Here is an 8,796-nt window from a genome sequence, read left to right on the forward strand (position 1 = left end):
GGCTTGGCGAAGTGATTTAAAGAGAGGAATGCCTTATCCAAGCTGGCCAATGGGGGGGGAGCTTTGAGAGCCACACAATATTTGTGAAAGAGCCACATGTGACTCCTGAGCCACAGTTTGGCCACCCCTGCACCAGTCATACACTGTCAGCGTTATGTACCTTACAGGGTTGTTGGAAGAATAAAATGGAGAATGGTATAGGCTTTTTTGGTCCTGATTAGGAAAAAAAGACAGTACACATGATTAGAAAATCTAGACAATCAGTTTATTTTATGTACTGCATTGTTTACCCTGCCCCAGGGCTCAAGGTGGCCTCCATCTTTCTCCGTGTTACCCTAAATGCTTTTGAGGTAGGTGAGGATGAATGTGAACGATCACAAGACAAGATCTGAACCTCAAAGTATACCACACTGGCTCTTGCCATCACCAGCCTGCTAGGGATCCTGAAGATGAGATGGAGTGGAGGGAATTCATTAACATCTACTTGATTTTGCCATGGTGCAAACGATATATTTATTAGTGCAACAATAAGCTCCAGTTATTTCAGCTTGAAGACATTTGAAATCTCAGCTGCTCTCTTGTAGCTCAGGCCAGCTACGAGACGGCATCCAGAATCTCTGAACCTGTTAACGGAAACCAATGCAGCTTAGTCATCTGTGTTATTGCACATAGTAATTATAGGCAGCTGGACTGTGCTAAGAATGCAAACAACCTGGTACCTGCACAGTCTCACAGCAAACTTAGTGTCCGAGCAATGGAAGATACTGCACCCCAATTCCCTATTTGTACTTTCTGCAATAAGATGAAGAGTCCTCTATATTATATCACAAGTCCAACTTTACTTGGTTCAGTGACCCACTATGGGAAACAATGTGTACAAATCAATGAATCTACAAAAGCTTGGGACCCATGCTTTACAACCTGCTTTTGGTCTGGCACCATTTGGGAAATGCTGCTCTAAACGGGGGGCTCCCAACCTTTTGAGCCTGTGGGCACATCTGGAATTCTGACATGGGATGGTGAGCAAGGCCACAAAATGGCTGACACTGGAGGCAAAGCTAGCCACAAAATGATTGCCAGTTATCTCCAGTAACATCATGATTGGTGTTCTAGTATACCCCTGTGGATTGGTGACAGCTACTGCCAATGCAACACTTAAAAAACAACTGCACAGCCAATCAATCTCCAATACTTAGTTTGAAGTCTTGCTGAGTAAAAGCCCTATCTGATCACATCCACATCCTAAAAACACTTGGTGGCACCCATTGGCACCATTTTGGAGACCCATGCTCTACAACAAGAATGATGAACTCCTCCCACCAGTCAAGGAACTTAGAATTGCAACAAAAACTTGTAACCTTATTCCCTGCAAGGGCCTGTCAAATTATAGACAGCATTTCAACTTTCACCACAGAGACCATTCTGTTGCAGGAACCAAAAGCGCTAACAAGGGGCAAAGCAGCCCCCTCCAGTTTATCCCAGATATTGGGAGTGTTCATATCAGATAACCAAGAATCAGCAATCACCCTTATGCTCCCAGACATCAGCTGTGCAGTCTAAGGTAGGCTTGCACCAGCTTCTGCCTTCCGAAGCAGGTACGACAAGGGCATGAAGGTTCAAATTGGAGCAGGTGGCACAGGAGCACATCGGTATCAGTAGAATCAGACTATCTGGCTAGAACAGGTTTGGTCAGCATTGCCGATATGATGGGGAAAAAAGTTGAGCGTCATCATATTCCACTGAACAACATGCCTTGTGGCACCTTTTTAAAAAAAAAAAAAAAACTAAAACTTTTAACATTTAAAAGTTTTAACATTTGCCATAAGTCACTAGAGACTCACCGCATCTTTCAGGAGGTGTTCGTCTAGAGGGGTCATCCATGCTCCACAGCATTCTTTCAAACCTCCGAATCTGAGCAAATCTGTGACATTCGATCTGCAACACAATTTGAAAGCCTTTTATACAAAACTGGAAGACATTGGCGATTTTGGTAAAGCAGCAATATGCTACAGTACAGCTAAGGATTGGTCACCTGGATCTATGAAACCTGAAATAATCTGTTCGCAAACCATTCTATCTGCCCTTGGTAACACCATTCCATTTGCTATATGAGAAAAGAAGGTCCTATTCTTAATTTTGCACCCTCTGGCAATTCCAAGGTTTTAAGCCTCATGCACTGACTACACAAAGAACCCAGGGAGATATGAGTAAGCATCCTCCACAACACGCAAAATTGAGATGCTTCATTTCCTTTTCACCACCCTAACTCCAGGGAGCTCCAAGGAGCATACTTGGGTTGCCCCCACACAAAGTCACTCTCCCAGCAAGCACGTGCAGTTGGTTTGACAGAGACTGGGACTCACCTGAGATGATTGCTGTTGTTATTTTTGTACTTCTATGTTCATGTGTGTGAACCAGGAAGTCATGGTGACTGACCCCTACTAGGAGCCTCGAGGATATTCCGAGAGATGACTGAATAATGCCTGCCCTGCCCTCTCAACCGCTGGTATTTCAAGTAGGTCTTCCATCCAAGTACCTGCCAGAATTGACCCTGCTTCTAAGATCTGATGAGATTGGGCTTGCCTGGGATATCCAGGTGTTTTTATCTTCCTAATGTAAGCCTGATTCTCTAGAGTTTCATTTTTACAAGAGCAGGGGTGGCCAACGGTAGCTCTCCAGATGTTTTTTGTCTACAACTCCCATCAGCCCCAGCCATTGGCCATGCTGACTGAGGCCAATGGGAGATGTAGGAAGAATCATCTGGAGAGCTACCGCTGGCCACCTCTGTACTAGAGTATAATGAATTGCTGTTGAGTTGAACCACAGCAGACCGCAGTCGAGAGCCTCAAGTGATTGAATTCACTTCCAGACATAAAGGAATCCTTTGACCCAATGCGCTCCATATGCAAGGCTTTGAGAGAACACAAAGTTAAAAAGGTACACCCTCTGACAAACTTACCACCTTTCCCAATCTGTTAGATGCAGTGCAGTGCACTGGTACCCAGCATGGGCACTGGGGATGCCCCCCCGTCTGCTGTGTTCCCTGGCATCAGCCTGCTTCTCAAGTTTTGGGGATAAACCCACTGAGTCTTAAACAGAAAACACAGAATTTGGGTGGCTCCTCACCAGCCTAAGGTCTCTTTCATATGCTTGTCAGGCTTCTAAAACCCCCTCCTTATGATTGTAGAACAGGCAATCTTTCCCCTTTAGATACTGAAAGCAAGCAAAATATAGCAAGTGTCAGCAGCACCTTAGAGATGAGCCAAGTCTCTCTTCTAATTTTAAAAAAGCTTGCTGCCTTCTCTGTGGAAGAGGAACTGTAGAAGATTCCATGCAATGGGTCTCGCCTCATGGCAGCCATTTTGAGCCTGGGCCTGCTCCCATGGCAGCCATTTTGTGGTTGCACCCTTACTCAGAATTCCAGAAGTGCCCACAGACTCACCAAACTAGGTCTCGCAGTGTAGCTTTTACAATATCAGACTGGGATCTAGGAGACTTACATTCAAACCCGCACACTGTTAACCTAACCTACCTCATCTGATTAGTATTAGAATAGAGACAAACCATTAATAACATATGCCCTGAATAAGGAAAAGATAAAAATGGGAAAGCTAAGATAATGCACGCCTTTACCTGGATGGCCCAGATGACCCCAATCTTTTCACACCTCAGAAGGTAAAAAGGGTTGAGTCTGGTTAGTATTTGAAAGAGAGACAAACCAAGAAACACCACGATCACTACATGGAGGAAGCCAGTGGCAAAGCACCTCTGAACATTTCTTGCCATGAAAGCCTTGTGGGGTTGCCGTGTCAGCTGTGACTTGGCAACACTTTACACGCACACAAGACAACACCCACCTGCACATGTCCAGGCATTTCAGTGGAACAAGAGGTCCGTTTTTCAAGACCTAAGACACCATCTCTTCTCCATCAGTCCAGTTCAACTACTCAACCGGATTCATCACAGTCTCACCCACCCTGAAATGATGCAGAAAACCAGGAATTTTTACTTTTTCTTCAACACCGCAATGAACAATTTGATCACAACTCAAAACACATTAAAATCAAGCAGCCCTTAGAAACAGCTACATTCAGGGGGGCTTTTTTGTAGCAGGAACTCCTTTGCATACTAGGCCACACACACCCTGTGTAGGCCAGTCTTCCAAGAGCTTACAGGGCTCATTTCAGGGCCTACTGTAATGATGGGCTATATCAGGGGTGTAATGCCCTGGTTACACTGATGTATCAGACAAGAACTGGCTAAAACAGCAAGATCAACAGGGTCGGTCTGCTGGGGAAAAAAGTTTTAGTCATCACATACATCAGCTTTAGACTCACACCACAGAAAGGGCAGCTTGCTCAGGTGCAAGATACCGGGCAAATATAGATTTCTTCATTGCTACTCTCAAATTAACATACTGGGATGCTTAATATCCTTCACCCCCAAATGCAAGCCACAAATAGTTTTACACTTGGCTTGAATCCTGAAAAAGTGGGCATATGCTATGCCAGGGATGGCCAAACTCGCTTAAAGTAAAAGCCAGATAGAATAAACGCCAGATGTTTGAGAGCTGCAAGGAATTAAGGCAGGCAACTAGGACAGGGGAGGGAAAGGTAGAAAGAAAGCAACTTTAACTTTAGATGCCTTCTTCAAGCTGCCAGCTGGCTTGGAGACATGCTTTAGATAGAGAAATGCCTTCTTCAAGCCAGACAATGGAGCGTGGGGGCTTCAAGAGCCACACAATATGTGTGAAAGAACCACATGTGGCTCTTGAGCTGCAGTTTGGCCACCACTGCACTATGCTTTCCAGCCACATGATCATGCATGCAAACGGGGCCTATAGACAAAGTCTGCAAAAGACAGGCACCACCATATTGGAATCTTCCCCAGATTTTCCTTCAAAGGACTCATGCAATTACGCCATTCCCATACACTCTGGTGAGAAGTACAGAATTTCTTCCTGATTCACGCTTCCTACCGAACACTGTGCCTTTAACAGGAAACAGCTTATACCCCAAAGACACATCCTTTGGCATTGAATACAATTTATCACACAAAAAGTTTTACAAGGCAATCTGCAAAACTATGAGTTTATCTGCATTGTTAACTATTGCAACCACAAGTTAACGTGTGTGGACTATCAGATCCCAGAATGTTACTGCATACATTAGACCTGCTTTTAAGATAAGAGCCAGAAACTCACCCATCTTTTCAGAGGCGGAAGAGCCCCAGAGGATCCGCCTGCTCTGACAAGGTTGCAACAGTTCACACGTTGCCCTCAATGGCATGACAGCCAGCGTAGGAAGAGCAAACCCGACCATCTGCAAACCCAAATGCGAAGTGTTAGCCATAGAAGAGATTGTGAAAGAAAGGATGACTGTTCCAGACTCTTCCCCCACCCACCCCCAGCTCTATTCAATGGTGTATCAGACAGATTCTGGCTTAGCAGCAAGAGATCAACACTTCCGCTCTGATGGGGAAAAAAGTTTGCAGTCATCACACACACCAATTTTGTAGACTTCCACCGGTAGAGACTCTCAAGAAGCCACATAATAAAACCAAATAATAATAATAATTTATTATTTATTTATTTAATTTATATCCCGCTCTCCCCACCAAAGGCAGGCTCAGGGCAGCTCACAAACCAAGGGTCGACACAAACACATTAGTGTGACCGATACAATAAAACAATAAAAACATAAAAACAATTTAAAACATTATTAACAATTTAATAATGAAGCAGCGGGTGGGGCAGCTGTTAACACTAATGGAAACTCAAGTTCAAATCCTAACTCCGCAAAAGTTGCTCTATGTCTGATTGTTCGCCACCTGGGGGACGCCTAACCTGGGTCGTAAAGCAGGATAAACATGTCTGAACTAAGTTTCTGAGTTTCTACTAGGCATTCCCACTCAAGTCGCACCTACTTCGCAGGGTTGTAATGAAAATAAAGGGGAGGGGGACAACACTATGCTACTTAAGAGAAAGGGCAAGCTAAATTTAAAATAAATAAATAAATCAGTAAGAGGGTCTGAAAAGTATAATGGGAGACAAAAATTGGTCCTTTCCTACAGAAAGACAAAGTAGAATAAAGGGCATAGCATAACAACAATATTTAGCAAACAAGAGCGCGGGGAAACCCTCCCAAATGTTCTGCAATGGCTCTTTGGCTGCGGAACTTGGAAGGGCACAGCAATCAACCGGTCAAAGTCCTCCTTACTAAGCCTTTAAGCAGGCAGTGCAAGTCGAGGGGAGCAAAGGAAGATGCGAAGAGCAACCCAAGAAAAAAATAACCAGAAAAAAACCGACCACTGGACCGGATGGCTACGGATCGCCCGGCACAACTACAACCCTCACCTTTTCGCAGCTCGACGGAAAAGGACTACCCTCGTTGCTCTACGTCATTATATAGTTTCGCTGTGTCTTCAGTGCGCATGCTCGTTCAAGGCACCTTGGGAACTGTAGTCCTGGGAAAGCTGTGGCCACAGTTGCTTTTTGCTGCGGGTTGTGTGCGGTTGTTCCGAAGCGAACGAATAAGGAGTGAGGTCCGGTGGAGAAGAAGGAAGGGAAGAGAAGTTGTACTGGAGATTTATTTATTTTCAAAACGATAATACATATTTATTGCAATTCTGGTAGGCTAAAGAAGAAGTTGATAAGGGTTAATAATAACTTGGGGTTAGTAAATCTGTGAACCACAGGATTTACTGTTTATTCCCTGCGGGTTAGGAACTAAAGATCTGTCTGCTGCAACACCAGGAAGAACTCCTGATCGAGGTTTAAAAAACTCCAAAAACTTGCTCTGCAGTGAAGTTTGCTGGGTGAATTCAGGTCTGTCACTCAGTCAATCTAACCTACCTCACAGAATTGCTTCAGTTGGGTAGGCCATGCTGGTGTCTGAAGCAGCAGACCAAAGTTTGAGTCCAGTCAGTCACCTTTAAGACCAACAAAGTTTTATTCAAGATGTAAGCTTTTGTGTGCACACACACTTCTTCAGATACGTACAAAATACAGATACAGAATTGCTGTGGAGATAAAATGGAAGAGGACACAAAGAAGTACGTGGGATAAACGATGATGATAAAGGAGTGCTGAATAACTCCACTAAGGAAAGCAAGGAGAAGCTTCTAGTTGAAGTTTACCATTCATACTAATAATATATTAATTGTGCAGAAGGGGCCATTTTGGTTATAGGAGCAGATTTATTTGCCACACTGCTTCAGGACTCCACCCTGGGCATGTGCATATTATGTGCCTGCCAACCCCAACATCAGGATTTCTTACAGTGGTGCAGGGTATGCAATGCAAGGAAGAAAAGTCAGTACATGTTTACCTGGAATTTTATTTATCAGGGATTGGGAGGCAAAAACAATGGCTGCAAGCCAATGGGCGGTCAAAGGAGAGAAGAATGAGGCAAGAGGAGCTCAAGAAATACAATAGTTGAATCACACAGATTTATTCTGATATGGGTCATGTGTTCTTCCAGTGCCTTGATGTACTTGAGAAACACGCCTTGAGCTTGAAAAGAAGAAGATTTTAGATTTATATCCCGCCCTCCTTTACCTTCCTCCCCCACAACAGACACCCTGTGAGGTGGGGGGGGGGGGCTGAGAGGACTCTCACAGCAGCTGCCCTTTCAAGGACAACCTCTGCCAGAGCTATGACTGACCCAAGACCATTCCAGCAGCTGCAAGTGGAGGAGTGGGGAATTAAACCCGGTTCTCCTAGATAAGAGTCCACGCACTTAACCACTATACCAAACTGGCTCTCTGGGGAGGCTGGGGAGTCCTTGTGTAGACATTGCTGACCTTGACGGTCCAGTGGTCTGATCTGGGATATGGAAATTTCATGTGTCTTGTAACCTTGGATGTGCACACATACAAACAAGGTCCTTGCTCAGCTTGTTATTATTTAGCTTGGTTACAGCAGATCGCCACTTGCTAGGCCTTTCTATATGTTGCATATATATATATATATAAAAAACAGAATGCAGATAATGTGTAATGAGGGAAGAACATTCTGCATATATATATTATCTGCATGTGGTAGTCATTTCACTGAGATTAGAGCGGTACAGCAGCCTGTTTTATGCGTTGCAAATCTTTGTTGCAGCAAAAAACCAAAAAGGAATCTGGCACCTTAAGATTAACATATTTATTGAAGGCCATAGTTGCAGATTTATCAAGCTCATGAAAACGTACACTTCAATAAATCTGTTAGTCTTTGGGGTGCCACAAGACACCAGCAGAGTATGTGGGATTTACAATAAGTGCTGAAGGTTAAGCGAAGATCCTGGGAGGCAGAGGGAGAGATGGGGCGAGGAGGACAGGTATTGAGAAAGGGGGAATTGAAAACTAGGGGGACTGGAAAGGTTGGGGAATTTGAGAAACAGAGGAACAAGATAGTAGAGAGATGGCTGGAAATTGGAATTTGCTAGGGTTGCAACCTCCAGCTGGTGGCTGGCGATCTGCTATTACAACTGATCTTCAGGCAATAAAGATCAATTCACCTGCAGAAAATGGCCACTTTGGAAGGTGAACTCTTTGGCATTATATCCTAAGCTGGCTCCACCTCCAAAATCTCCAGATATTCTCCAACCCAAAGATGGCAACCCTAGCATTTGGGCATAGTGGCAAGGAAAGACAGAAAAAATATGTTTTTGCTAGAAAGTTACATGGAAAGGGGATTTAAGGTTATTATGTGTTTACACAGAGAAGGAGATACAGTTTGGAAAATAGGGCGGCAGCAAACTGGGGTTTGGGGGAGAGATGTGGAAGAGGAGGAGGCCTGGAAAAATACCT

The 8,796-nt window shown here is 44.3% G+C and overlaps 1 long non-coding RNA gene and 3 other non-coding genes across 4 annotated transcripts; all 4 read right to left on the reverse strand.

The window, feature by feature from the left end:
• Positions 1-243: 243 nt before the first annotated feature.
• LOC132566110 (uncharacterized) lies at positions 244-6,381 on the reverse strand. The gene is made up of 5 exons (XR_009555046.1): positions 6,356-6,381; positions 5,204-5,321; positions 3,858-3,977; positions 1,842-1,935; positions 244-623 (listed from the first exon to the last, which is right to left on the reverse strand). It is a non-coding gene; the product is annotated as an uncharacterized LOC132566110 (long non-coding RNA).
• LOC132567892 (small nucleolar SNORD12/SNORD106) lies at positions 1,653-1,743 on the reverse strand. The gene has a single exon (XR_009555157.1). It is a non-coding gene; the product is annotated as a small nucleolar SNORD12/SNORD106 (small nucleolar RNA).
• On the reverse strand, positions 4,236-4,326 carry LOC132567891 (small nucleolar SNORD12/SNORD106). The gene has a single exon (XR_009555156.1). It is a non-coding gene; the product is annotated as a small nucleolar SNORD12/SNORD106 (small nucleolar RNA).
• Positions 5,418-5,510, reverse strand: LOC132567893 (small nucleolar SNORD12/SNORD106). Its single transcript, XR_009555158.1, has one exon. It is a non-coding gene; the product is annotated as a small nucleolar SNORD12/SNORD106 (small nucleolar RNA).
• Positions 6,382-8,796: the final 2,415 nt, after the last annotated feature.

This window comes from Heteronotia binoei, chromosome 2 (genome assembly GCF_032191835.1).
Source record: "Heteronotia binoei isolate CCM8104 ecotype False Entrance Well chromosome 2, APGP_CSIRO_Hbin_v1, whole genome shotgun sequence".
Classification (NCBI taxonomy): domain Eukaryota; kingdom Metazoa; phylum Chordata; class Lepidosauria; order Squamata; family Gekkonidae; genus Heteronotia; species Heteronotia binoei.